This window comes from Aulonocara stuartgranti (genome assembly GCF_965226115.1).
Source record: "Aulonocara stuartgranti genome assembly, chromosome: 22".
In the NCBI taxonomy this organism is placed as follows: Eukaryota; Metazoa; Chordata; class Actinopteri; order Cichliformes; family Cichlidae; genus Aulonocara; species Aulonocara stuartgranti.
This window is the reverse complement of record NC_138957.1, coordinates 36,600,000-36,614,945: the sequence shown is the minus strand read 5'-3', so window position 1 is coordinate 36,614,945 and position 14,946 is coordinate 36,600,000.

Genomic DNA, 14,946 nt, shown 5'->3' with positions numbered 1-14,946 from the left:
TTGGCCCTGCTGCTTATGCATTTCTGTGAGTTCGTTTGTCAACATGGAAAATTTAAGGAGTAGGAGGATAAGGATTTAAAGTACAAAAAGGTTGCAGGCTCAGCCTGTGGTCTGCTGTGATTGTGCCCATGCACTACTTTGCCCTGTTTGAATCTGGCCCTGAGAGCGATGCTTTTATCCGTTTAATGTATCAACAGGATGTTTTTCTACAGCTCTAAACGTCTCCATCTGCAGCTCCTCCTTCTTTCTCCTCCATATTCTTCCCCTCCACTTCTTCATCTCCACAACCTTCCTCTCCTTCTTCTCCTCCCATACTTTGTTCCGTCTCCTCTTTCCTCTCCTTTTCCTACCACTCCTCGTCTTCCCGCTTCTACTTTTTACCCTCCTCTTTCTTCGCTGTTTACTTCTTTTCTACTCCTCCCCATCTCTTCTTCTACTTATGCTTTTTAAACTTTTTAATGCTTTTTTCCTCCCCCTCCCTCCTTCCTGTTTGAGTCACCTGCCTGACTCTTCCTCGTTCCTCATTAGTAAGTCACCTGCCTCACTCTGGCGCTCTGCGGTCCTCCTTGATGCTTTATTCATCACAAGGAGGAGGACAAGAGCGTTGCGCTGTCTGGACACATTTACATACAAATGAACTGAGGATTCATTATTAATGCGCACGCACACACACACACACACACACACACACACACACACACACACACACACACACACACACACACACACAGACGATCATCCTCTGTTGCATTGAGTGTCAGTAATTACAAACATCAGAAACTCGGCACAGTATCAGCGATAACTCAGTGTGTTTGTGTTTGTGTGTGTCTGTGTGTGAGAGCAGGCAGCAGTTTATCAGATGTTGTGAGGTTGATCATCCCGACTTGTTTACACTCGGCCCGTCTTGTGAGCTCGGGCTGTGGAGAGATGGAGGCAGGAGTTTTCTGCTCGGCTGCTTCGTCTTTGTTTCCCTCGTTTTTGTGTTTATTCACATTCAGCTCAGAAGCCGAGCTGCTTCACCTGCTCTGCATAATAACACCGAGTCAAAGCTGGGGTTCATTTACACACAATGAGCGTTTGTAAAGCTACAGTACGAGTACACAGAGGTGAAGCCCGAGTGGAGATCTGCGGTGAGATCCTCCCTCCTGCCTTCAGAGCAAAGTCTTCCTCATATTGTATGATTAAAGAAAGCACTTCTTTGATGTGCACATTGGGGGACATGTCCAGGTCAAAGACGAGTCCAGTGTTACTGCAGGCCAAGAGGCCGCCATGTTTCTGAGGTTCTTAGGCTCAAATTCTTGCAATGATCAGAATTTCACCTGAATTTAACTCATTTAAATTACACGTCATACGAGCCTTAATGTCGTTAAGACGTGCCTGTAATTTAACTAATAGATTTGTGTCTGTTATGAGTTTCATCAACTATTATTTGATGAAATCCAGAAGGAAAGAAAGCTGTGAGTTACAAGCCTGAAACAGAGACACAAGCAGAGGTAAGCAGGCACCGTGAGACTGAACACAGGACTGTGTACCCTCACAGGGCTAATAGAAACACAGCTGGGAGGAAGCGAGACACAGGTGAACACAATCAACACAATCACAGGGAGGAAGTAAAACGCACTACGAAGCACAGAAGATTACTCACTAACAAACAAAACAGGAAGTAAGAAACAATGATAAAACAGGCAGACTCGGATGAGAAAGTAAAATTAACACGAGGAAAGACACACAGAGAAAAGACAGAGCTCTCCATGAATGACTGGAGGAGGGGTTTGTGTGTCCTCTTTGTCCTTGGAGCTATTCTGTGGAGAGCAACTGTCCATCGCGCCTTTTGAGTGAATGATAGGCTACAGGCTAATTGCTAACTGCAACAACGTACGTCGTTCAGCGAAGCATAAGTACGAAAGCCAAGGTGTTGTCACATGATTCGGAAGGCATTGTGGGCATTCTGGGCTCAGCCAATCAGAGCCAGTGGATTTTGTTAGCGGGCATTTTGCCGTAACACGGGCAGAAATATTGCCTTCGTAACTTGAATTTTTCGTTAAATGGGGTATTCATGAGTTGGGGTTCTACTGTATGTGTGTGTATATATATATATATATATATATATATATATATATATATATATATATATATATATATATATATATATATATTAGGGGTGCAACGATATTCGTATCGATATTGAACCGTTCGATACAGTGCTTTCGGTTCGGTACGCATATATATCGAACAATACAAAATAAATTTGTAATTTATTTTATCAACTTTCCTTCTGACGATGCTGTCTGTGTTGAGCGCTCAGTGGATCTGCACTCGACAGTGCAGCCTAGGCGGAGCAGTCGAGTGCAGATTCAATGAGCGCAGGGCAAGCTAGCGAGACAGAAGTTAAGCTCTCCTTGCAACATGGCAAACTGAACCTCCCCCACCCTCATTCAGATCTGGCGTTTGGAATTATTTTGGTTTTCATGTGACGTATGACCCTGAAGGTAAGCGAGTCATGGACTAAAGTAAAACAGTATGTTGGATGTGCCACGCAATGCTCAATTACATGGGTGGGAACTAGTGTGTTAGCGCAGTTAGCTCGTTAACGTGTTGGCCGTCTAGCCCCACGCACGGGGCGATCCGCGGTAGCTCGTTAACGGAGATTTGCCGTGTTGTGGCGTTAAGGTCATTTCAACGAGATTAACCTGAAAGCACTAGTGGGAACACAACGAATATGACTGCACATTTACGCAGACATCATCCTAGTGCAAAGACAAAAACAACAAGCATGCTACTAACTTTAGCCGAGTCATTTAGACAGCTGTTAGCACAGGATTCTCCTTATGCTGCTGAGAATATAGCCCAGAAGAAGCGGATAGTGTAGCTTTTATTTTGGAAAGAGACGTTTCTCTGTAATAAACTCTCTTTTCCAAAGATGAGTGATTCCTCAATCAGATACAAGGCTCGCAAAATTTTTCCAGTCGGGCTACCAAAATCTCTCTCTGCCCTGCCCGTCGGCCTATCGTAGGAAGGAAAAATATATGTCAATGCTTTTGCATTCTTTCAGAAATGTAGCTGGGTAATTATGTCATTGGCATCGGTGAGCCACTGCCAATATGTGACATATTGAAATCGCATTTGAATTTGCGCTTGTTTTTTGCTTTCACTTTGCAATCGCACGAACTGTGTATAGAGAGCGACAGCACTGATCTGTGAGTGATGATAATTTGTGCACCAATTCCTCTGACATCGTCTTATTAATCGTTAGCTTACTATGCAAACATGACAAGTGAAATCTCCCGCAGCAAGCTTAAACATATGAGAGGTTGGTCGCGCAGAGAATCGCTGAGCTTATGTGAGTGAGTGTGTAAAAGCAGCAGGATTTATATTTTAGTTCTGCTGAGCCAAATAAGACAGGTCAGGGTGAAGAAGTGACAGCCAAAGAAAAGCTTACCACAAAACGGAGAAGTTATGACAAATCAGACTATAAGGCAAAAAGAAAGTGCAGCTTTATGGTTTCATGGACAAAATAATTTCTGTGGCTGCAATATGACGAGCTAAATAACCAGGGCTGCACATAAGTGGTCCGCAGGTGCGCATTCGCTGTCAAAATAAAAAATGTGCACAAGATAAGAAGTTGCAACGCGTGTTTGCGTACATAAGATTTTCAGGAGGAGGACAGACATTTGTTTAGAACTCTTAAAGATGTCAAAGAAGCTCCTTTAAGCAATTACTGTGATGTTCCTCCACCTCCAAACAAATGTCAGGAGTCCGAACCACAAAAGAAGCGCGTATTCTCGGAAAAGTAGTTGCAGGAGGTGAGCTGGCTTCAAACAAATGATGAACGCACAGAGATGTGGTGTGGAATGTGCCGTGAAAATTTAATAAATGACAAATTAAAAAGGCATGAACATTTTTTTTTGTATCGAAAAAATATCGCACCGTGACACCAAAGTATCGAACCGAACCGAACCGAACCATGAATTTTGTGTATCGTTGCACCCCTAATATGTATATATATACACACACACACATACATACACACATACATTCCAGCACATAACAGCAGGGTGTAAGATGCTAGCAGGCAGGGCGGGCATACATGGAACGCCATAACCAAGAGGCCAGTGTAGTGTACAGGAACATCTGTGCCGATTATGGCCTGGAAGTCCCGAGGTCAAAATGGGAGACGCCCTCAAGGGTGGTGGAGAATGACCGAGCTAAGATCCTGCTGGACTTAGCTCCTGAGAGGACACAGATAAGTGTCACACAGGAGACTTAGAACACGAAAAATGTATCAAATGTAGTATCGAGGCTAAGCCTACGCTTGAAGCCACTGAGGTGGTTGTCAACAGGGGTGACGCGATGGCACTGGTATGTATGGATTAATTAAACAGTCCAATAACTCCAGCAGTACTTATCTTGTCCTTTTTTGTCTTTATTCCAATATCATCTTAACATAACAGCGCAGCGGTCTCAAGCTGTTTGCCTTCTTACAATTAATGACACACCTGACGCCGATTACGTGCGTCTACCTTAAATACCTTTACATGAACAAAACAGAAAAAGGTGACCTCTAGCGGCCACATAAGGTATTAACCCAAAAATGGCTCCTACATTTTGTTTTAAGAACATCTACTATAGCAATGCTAATATGTTAAGATTTAATTATGAAAAAGAGATGGGAAAATATATAATACTGAGAGGAACAGTTTATGTATGTGGTGGAGATTTTAATGTGATAATGGATCCTAAATTAGACACAAGGAGTAATAACATGAATAAAAACAAAATCAAAAAACGTGTTCAGGATACATGGGAGGAAATGGGACTCTTCGATACATGGAGACAATGACGTACGTAAAGATTAGAGTCACTTGTCCAAATATGAGGCTGTAACATTGGAGTGCCAGAAATTTAAACAAAAAATGGTTTTCCTCATGTAACCGTGTTTTTAAATTAGACACAAGGAGTAATAACATGAATAAAAACAAAATCAAAAAACGTGTTCAGAAATACAATATGGAGGCTGCAGGAATCTTGAATAATGAAAAATAATAATAATTTATATTTATATAGCGCTTTTCAAGGCACCCAAAGCGCTTTACAATACCACTATTCATTCACTCTCACATTCACACACTGGTGGAGGCAGCTGCAGTTGTAGCCACAGCTGCCCTGGGGCAGACTGACAGAAGCGAGGCTGCCATATCGCGCCATCGGCCCCTCTGGCCAACACCAGTAGGCGGTAGGGTAAAGTGTCTTGCCCAAGGACACAACGACCAGGACAGAGAGCCCAGGGATCGAACCGGCAACCTTCCGGTTACAGATGCGATTCCCAACCCCCTGAGCCACGGTCGCCCCCAAAAAGTTGTTACACAAATCCAAACTGAAACACAGAAGTACTTAGGTGAAAGCAACAATGGTGCAGTGATATGGGTAAAATACTTGCAATCTCAAGCAATCTTAAAAAAGAGAGAATAAAAGAATTTATGAATCTTTAAGATGATGTGGAGCCTTTAGAATCAAACCACAGAGCCCAGAAAGACGATTCACAACATACCTGACCCTGACTCATTGATACTGAAACTAAATTCAATTCAATTTTATTTATATAGCGCCAAATCACAGCATCAGTCACCTCAAGGTGCTTTATATCATAAGGTGGACCCTACAATCATACATACAAAAGAAACACACATTTTACCACTCAGGGCCTCAAGCTGCAAAATTTGTGAGAAGAATATGAAAACACCAGAACCATCAACAAAATCTGAGATCTGAACACAAGTCAATTAATTGACATTATGAACATTTTTAGAGGTTAGTACAGGAACTCGACACACAAACGTCCACCTAAACCAAGAGGAAACACTGGATCTGCCCACCGTAGGTGCACAACAGAATAGACTTATCAGAAATAACACCAACAGAAGTTCAACAAGCAATAAGTGATTGGGTTTCTATCAGACAGCTGGCTGCAATACTTCAGACCACATTTAACTAGATTTAAAATAGGAAACTGTCCCCCCTTAGTGGAGGGAAGCAGTCAGTACCCTACTTCCTAAACCAATAAAGAAACATGTAAAATGACCAGTCGTTATCCAGAGTGTAAGATACATGCCTGTATAATGTCAAACAGGCTTCAATCCTTTGATAGGCACAGACTAACACAAGACAATATAAGGAGAACATTAAAATACAGTGAAATAAAACACCTGCTGCTTTCATCAGTTTAGACACAGAAAAGGAATTTGACAGAGTTAATTGGGAGTTTTTATATTTAATATTAAGAAGATTTGGATTTAATGAAAAGGCAATTCAGTGCATTAAAGCAAATTACAAAAATCCCACTGCTAGACTTAAAATGAATGGAAAAAACATAGAAAGAAAATAGATTCTATCTTTAAACGATGGGCCGGAAAAGTGAACAGACATGTGCTCAGTGATCAAACAGGCAAAATTAAAGGTTCCAAGAATTAAAAAACAAATATGATCCTACAAGTAAAGATCTGTGTAGGTATTTGCAGCTAACGGACTATTAGAAATATACAGACTGAACCGGACAGTATACATCCATCATTATGGTACGTGTACAGGCTTATAAAGATGCTTTACCAAGAGTGATTTTAGTACTTTATGGCTGTATAATGGAATATAAGAAATTTTAAATGTGAAGAAAAGTTAGGAAGGAGGCTATCCCGCTACGCTATGTGGAAAACACACCAAACAACCACCTACTCGCAGAAATGTGGAGAATTTAATCGGAAGAATCTTTTAGATATTTTATAACGCCTCAAATCAAAAGTAAATATCTTAAAAATTTGCAACCTTGCTGGTGTCAGTGTCATCGTGTAAACCCAACCACTCAAATATCTTTTTGAGCTGTATAAAAATACGTCTTTCTGGGATAAGATCCACTCAGCCATCTGGGGCCTATCAGGTTATGGAATACACCTATGTCAGGTGTTATACCTCGGTTATTTGGATGTGTGCAGGTGAAAGATCAATCTGATCAAACTTTTTCTGACAGCTGTAAATAAACACCAAGAACTGGTTGAACGCAGAGACCTTTGGATACAGAGTTTAGAAAATATCACGGTAACGGAGAAACTGACTTACAAAGTAAAATTAAAAGGGGATTGTTTTAAGAAAGACTGGGACAGATGGCTTGAATACAACGCAAAGGAGGCGAGAAGGTTGAAGAAAAAGGGACAGGACAGCAGAACTGATAACATTATGTTAGACATTAGAAAAGTAGCTGCTGAGTATTTGTATATGTGTGCACGAACATCTCAGCCCCCTCGGGTGTGGGGGCCTAGCTCCCCCCACCGGTTAGTGGTTCTTGGTGTCGGGGGCTGGGCACTCAGGTACGTACTGGCTCACTCCCGCTGGCTGCTTGGCCTGGCGCCCTTGGCTCGGTCTGGCCCCTTCTGGGTGGTGGAGGGGCCTCAGGTCTCTGGGCCCGGGGGCTCGGTCCGCTCTGGCACAGCCAGCTGCCACAGCCCCCTGTGGCTTCTGCACTGTGACCCCCTGTCTGGGGCTCAGCTCTTTCCAGGAGGTTGGCCCCTCCGGTGGTCCTCCTTGGGCTCTGGGGGGCTTCTAGATGTCTGGGCCCTGGATCACCTCCATGCTTGCTTCATGTCCTGGGGGGCAGGGCTATGGCTCCCCACACCCTCTGTCAGGTAGTTACATGGAGAAACCTTTTGAATACAAGCGTGCACACAGGGGTTCTCAGACACACACTGTCTTCCTTATCGTGGGTTGTGGGTCTTGTGTGTTGCTCAGTAACATTCAATATTTATTATTTACTGTGAGTTATGTTTATCTGGCTTGTTGCTGTACCGTGTTGTTCTCTTTTGGCTTGTTTTCTTGCTTTTCTCTCAGCAGGTGATCCAGCGGATTTTTAGTGTCTTTTCTTTCTGTCCCTCTGTTTTTCTTTCCTTTTCTTGTCTGTGTCTTTCCCTTTCCTATCCCCCGGTTATGTCTGTTCCGTAATAACTTCAAAGTAAAATAAATAAATAAATAATGAAGATCAGCTAAGTGGACCGCAATGATGCACTTGGAAAACTAAATCTGTCAGACATTTAATTAATGCCAATTTTTACCTTTAATACTGTTGACACAGAATGATTAATACATTACTAATGTGAATAGAATCCAACTGATGCTGTTCTGTGTATATCACGTGACTGGCCTGTGTCACCCACAGCCACCAAAATGAGACACTCGTGGAGCTTTGACAGGAGGACCAGGAGGTTTTAGTCCAAGCATGAGCTGCTGTGGATCGAGGTTGGATCAGAGTTTGGCCTCTGCAGCATCAACACAAGAAGCCACCATGCTGACAGTCCAGGATGCTGCTGGAGCTGTAATGTGGTGGAGGCAGTTTTATGGGCACACTTTGTGGTCTTTAATACCAACCAATCAGGGTTTGAATGGCGCAGTCCTGGAACCATCAGTGAGGTCTCCTACTGCTGAGTGTCATTACTGACCACATGGATCCTTCATGGCTGCGGTTTGCTGTCTTCTAATGACTGCAGGAGAAACATGACACAGACCGATTTCATAAACCTGACAATGATGCAGCGCTGAGTGTGTGTCCCCACAGCAGCAGTAACACACACACACAGACACACACACACACAGACACACACACACAGGCTACAGACTCTTCATTCATGCAGCTGAACCGAGGACTTCCAGCTCTGTGATGCTTCCATCATTTCCTGTTTCTAAAGCAGAGGATGTTAAACTGTCATCCTTTAAATCAGTCACATGTCATGTTGTGTGCTGTGTCTCTGCTGACATAACTGTATCTTCATGAAACAGACTCTTTACGAGCTTCAGTCACATGTGTTTAATTTCGCCGTGACGCCACTGAAACCTGCTGTAATGTTATTTACTTTGGCAGATTTTGACCCAAATGTGAGCCTCGTGTGTCAGATTAAAGATTATTCCTCTGTGGTTATAAATATCTCACATGGCATCTCACGTTCATTACATTAACTCCCCTCTTCTCGTCCTGGGAGCTGTCTCTGTGCTTTGGTGCAGAGTTTGATTATAGGAGCATAAATGTTTCCTCACATCCTGAGCTTCAGCTTAGATTTGAATGAAGCTTCTGTCCTTTAGTATCGTTTGTTCAGTAAATCGCTGACATGTTAAAGATCCAAAATGCAGCTGGTGAAATGATCCTGTTTCCTTTCATGCAGAAAGCTGGTTTTTCAGAGGAGCAGGATGAGCTTCATGAGATCTGCTGAATCTCTGAAACATAGACGAGGCAGAGAGTCACAACATGCACATCAGGAAACAAGTGACTTTGAACGTGACACTTTTGTTAATCTGGGGGTTTCAGAAACTGTAGAGTCATCAACAGAGTTTACAGAGAATAGTCTGAAAAAGACAAAATATCCAGTGAGTGTCAGAAGTCTGGGAAAAACTCTCAGTGATGTCAGAGGTCAGAGGAGAACTGCCAAACTCCTTCAAGCAGATAGGAAGGGAACAGCAAGTCCATAATATTGTGTCTGCAGAACAGCATCTCTGAGTGCACCATGTCTTGAAGCTCGAAGCAGCTTCCTCGACTGTGTGATGCTGTCATGTGACTACGTAACAATTGTTTCCAGAATTAAACAGTTACATGGAGAAACCTTCTGAATACAAGCGTGCCCACGCACACAGGTGTGCACACAGGTGTGCACACAGGTGTACACAGACACAAACTATATCTTCCTTGGCTGTTACCTCAAAGCACACTGTGCTCTGTCGGTCTTGTGTGCTGCACAAGAACATTTAATATTTAGTATTTACTGTTACTTATAATTATCTAGTTATTGCTGTGGTGTTGTGTTTATTGTGTTGTTCTCTTTTTGCTTGTTTCCTTTTTTTCTTTCAACAGGTGATCCAGTGGATATTTTTTGTGTCTTCTCTCACTGTCCTTCGTCCCCGCTTTCTTCCTTTCTCTCGTTTCTATCCCCCAATCATGTCTGTCCTGTCTATAATAACTTTAAAAATAACTAATAACAACAAAGGTCAATTAAAAGACCAATACAGCTTCAGACAATAATTCTGATGGCTAAAAAACCAAATGGGACAGACAACAAATTAAAAAAAAAGAAGAAAAAAAGAAACAGCAGATTTGTACATTTTAAGCATTTTTATTGAAACATTTTTCTGGACAAAATTAAATCAACAGGTTTAAGTTAAACTTGTTTCTATAAAAACAGATGAACAGAAACACAGACGTCATGATGAGACAGAGTACCGGGCTGTGGTCGACTCCTTTGTCACGTGGTGTGAGCAGAATCATCTGCAGCTCAACGTGGCAAAGACCAAGGAACTGATCGTGGACTTCAGGAAGACCAGGAAACACTTGACCCCTGTTTCAATCCAGGGGGTCAGTGTTGACATTGTGGAGGACTATAAATACCTTGGAGTACACATTGACAATAAACTGGACTGGGCTAAAAACACCACAGCACTTTACAGGAAGGGCCAGAGTCGTCTCTATTTTTTGAGGCGACTGAGGTCCTTCAACATCTGCCAGAAAATGCTGAGGATTTTCTATGAGTCTGTGGTGGCCAGTGCGATCCTCTATGCTGTTGCATGCTGGGGGAGCAGGCTGAGGGTCGCAGATGCCAACAGACTTAATAAACTGATCCGTAAGGCCAGCAATGTTGTGGGGATGGAGCTGGACTCCCTCAAGGTGGTGTCGGAGAGGCGGATGCTGTCCAAGATAAAGACAATGTTGGATAACACCTCCCACCCACTCCATGACATGCTGGTCAGTCACAGGAGCTCGTTCAGTGAGAGACTGAGATTACCCATGATGCACCACTGAACGACACAGGAAATCTTTCCTGCCTGTGGCTCCCTGTACAACGCATCCACTTAACACACTGTTTGCTGCTACAACTACAGCCTTCTTGCACATGTTCTTCCTTTTTCAGCTATTTATTAATAAGTGACTTTTATGTATATATATGCCTGTATATATGGTGCTATTCTTAGTTAGTGTATTGTCTTTGTTAATGGTTGTTTATAATGGAGCACTGTAACGAAAAAGAATTTCCCCCAGAGATCAATAAAGTATTCTGATTCTGATCACCTGTCTTCACATTAATTACAAATTGTTAAATTAAGGTATAAAAACAAGTTTATTGATTGTAAATTTACATGATGTGGTGAAACAGTGATGCTGTGTTTACGTCTGTGTGAGGCGGTTTTTATTTTCTCCGGTTAAAGAGAAATAAATAACAACTTTAATAACATCCCCTCACTGGTTTCTCTTAAACACCACTTTCACCACATGATGGCAGCATTAATACAGTGAAGCAGCCGAGCGACGACGACACATCTGCTGCCCAACAGCTCAGTCAGAGGTCAAAGGTCACTGCAGGCGGTGGATGTGCCAAGAAAAAAAAGAAAAACGTGTAAAGATGAATCTATTTTTTCATCTTTCCATTTGTTCTGCAATAAAACTGAAACAAAGAACAAATATCTTGGTCGCACGCTGGAATCTGAAGCTGTAGAGGTAACCATAATCAGCCTGTCAGACGCTGGCTGTCCAAACCCACATGGAAAAGAAATAGAAAAGACTGATGTGGCCTACTTCATATAGTGAATCATATAAGGCTGATATGATTTACTCATGAAAGTGGCCACTTTCATATATTGTTTTAGGAAGTATCCAAAACATAAAAGTTTCATTTATATAATTTTCAAGGGATCTTCTATCTGTTTTCACTCTTGTATGTTTTCATACAAGTTTCACACAGACAGATACAAACTTTGTAAGATTTATATCTTTTCCATATGGGAATTCAGGGTCTGCAGCCTTTACGGTCCACAAAGGCCGCGTACTCAAAGACCGAGAAGGCCGGAAGTGCGAGGCTTGTGAAATGGGACGGTCTCATCGCGCTGTTCAGGTTGCCTAGCAACCATGATACTAACCGCTGGAAACGTTTCATACAGCTGTGTTTGACAGAAATGAACGAGAACATATTTTGTTCATTTGTTTCTACATGAGCTCTGTGTGATTAGAATAGAATAGAATAGAATAGAATAGAATAGAATAGCCCACTGAAGGAACAATGGATGGTAATCATGGCCATTGATCGGTGGGTTTTGGTCAGTGGTTGTTGATCAATGGTCATGAGAATTTGCATAATTATGATTAAGGAACTGACCTCCCAGCCCATTGTTCCTTCAGTGGGCTGGTTTCAGTCATTATGCAGATGTCCTGTTTATAAGAAAACCTGCAGTCAGCTGAGACTGAAGACGTCACCTGATGATGACGAAACGTTTCCCCCCCTGAACACGTCCAGATGAACAGAAGCAACTTTTGGAGATTTACTTTCCTGGAGGGATGAGCATCAAGACGAAATATGACCAATATTATAGTTATTATATTAATCATTATTAGTTATTACAGCAGTGAACTTGAACTCGTGTCAAACACTGAGCTTCAGTAAAGATTCAAGTTGCAGTTGTTTATATTTCCTATCACCTTAACTCTTCACTCAAAGACAAGTATCTGTGACAGTGCATATATAGATGTTTTATACATAAGAGACAAATATTGTTCGTTTAATATGTTGGCATCACTAAATTTGGCTCAATGCTTACATATATGTGTAAAAGAAAATGTACGAGCTGTGATAACTGTGTCTGATAGAATGAAGAGTAGACTGATATATGAAATATTCCTTTATTGGGTTAGAAAATCAGACCATGTCATAACTGCTGTAAGTCACACAGAATAGATATCAGAGCCTTAAACAGGCTGACGTCTGCTAAATGGGTCAAACTGGGCAGACAGTACACAAACACATACTTTTGACAGTTTAATCTTCGGCCGCTCCGCTTCTGCCGCTTTTTTCTGCAAAATTATCCACACCCACCGCCGCGCTATGAATTGTGGGATATGTTGGGCCATGTAGGATAGACAGACCCATCCTTAAAATTCAGGGAAATGAAGGACGCATTTCGAGCAGCCTTTGAATTGGGACAGCCTTCATCTCGTCGCTGTGACGTAATCGGCCTTAAATGAGGCCTTTAAGGCTGCAGGCCCTGAATTGTGTTACAGCTGCTGTGATGACTGCATTTATCCACTTGGAGCTCTGATGATGATGACAGCTTATCACGAGTGTCCTCCCCACAAACCACTGAAACAGCCAGCAGGACGAACATCTGCTGATCTGCTTGTATCTGTGGCCTCTGTGCAGCAGACAGGCTCGGTGTGAGGGCGGTCGGATCGGCTTCACATTTATGCTGATTAAAAACGCTCAGACTTAAAAAATCTCAGTTACTTAAGATGAGAAGCAGGAGCGTAACACAGAGCTCTGGGTCCTGTGCACCAGCAGCCTCTGTGGGCCCCTTCCCTTCCTGACTGCACTAAAACAAAATCGTTCTACAGCAGTGTGATGATCTTGCAGATCAACTGGATGATTTAGAGCTAACAAAGCTAAGTAAACACATCCATCACCACAGAAGTGACCGCCTATAAATGTATTTTAAATCGAGGTATTTCAAAATGCTGTTTCATCTTCCTGAAACACGCCGACTTCCTCCACGTGCCTCTCTTACCTCAGAGCAGTGAAGAAACACTGGCTGTGTCTGATGCAGGGTCAGAGAAGACGGCCGTGTTCATGTTCACAGACGGATTCTTCTTCGTTTACACGATGGAGCTTTAACCTGCACGTGTGGACGTCTCGCTGAGACGCTGATTTCTGGAAGTGTTTCTGAGCGCGTGCACAGAATCCTATTTTTAATTCAGCTGAAGATTGCAAACATCCACTTTCATTTAATGACATTATGAACTGTAGATGAGACATTCAGTGTTGTGATGTTGTAAGAGAAATATGTGTTTATGAGCTTTACAAATCAATGCATTCTGTTTGTATTTACATGTGTCCCAGCTGTTCGTGCAGTTATAACTGCAGCTGGAGCTACGACCGATCTGACATCATCATCACTTTCATGGCATCATATTTGATCAGCATCAGTGGATTTACAAGCGTAGAGACCGGACAGTATGTTAGCATCAGCAGGAAAGAAAAACGGACTGGAAACCTTTAAGCAGTGAGTCAGTGAGTCTGTGCTCACTCTCATACGTCCTCAAAGCTTCTTCATGTAAACAGGAAGCAAAGCTGCATCACTGAGAGCAGCATGAGTACAGAACAACACTGTGTCTACCAGGTACTGTTTCTCAGGTTGGGGAAACCTGCAGTCAGCTGAGACTGAAGAAGGATGATGATGATGATGAAATGTTTCTCCCACTGAACATGTCATCTACCAGTGTTAGCACTGCACAGCTGTCTCAGTCTGTCTTCCTGTGTCTATTTATACTTTTTCCTTCATTTTGTTGCATTTCGTGGATTCTGTTACTTTGAATCTGAAACTTTGTTTTGCTTCAGTTTTGGATTAAATTTGGACTTTAATCAGCCAAATCAACAGCTCACCTATTCTCTATTCTCACGTGGTTCTATCAGGCATCACATGGACTTTCACTTAACCTTGGGCCTTCTGTCCTGAGCTGCAGCTCTGTGAGTAAGACAGGCACGAACATCAGCCAGCGTTTCGTTTGCAACAGGTAATAAAAACCTGGTGCAGCCATCGTCTCTCAGGATCAGCAGTATTGGGCTGCTTCACTCACTCTGTGATTCGATGACACCGACTTCATTACCTCCAACTCCTCCTTCAGTGCAGAGAGAAACATCTCTGGACCTCTGAGTGATTTTGATACCAGGGATTCGCCCCCTGCTGGCCAATGAAAGAAACGCAGGCACTTCCACTTTGGCTTCACTTTTCAATCACAGAAAATAGATCCATGTTTTACACAGTTGATTCATATTTCTGTTTTCCTCAAAGTATTCACAGCAGTGCAGTGAAAGCATGCAGCTTGTTCTGCATGTCGTCTTCAGGAAAGATCACAGAGGGAGCAAAATAGCAACGAATACAACTCAT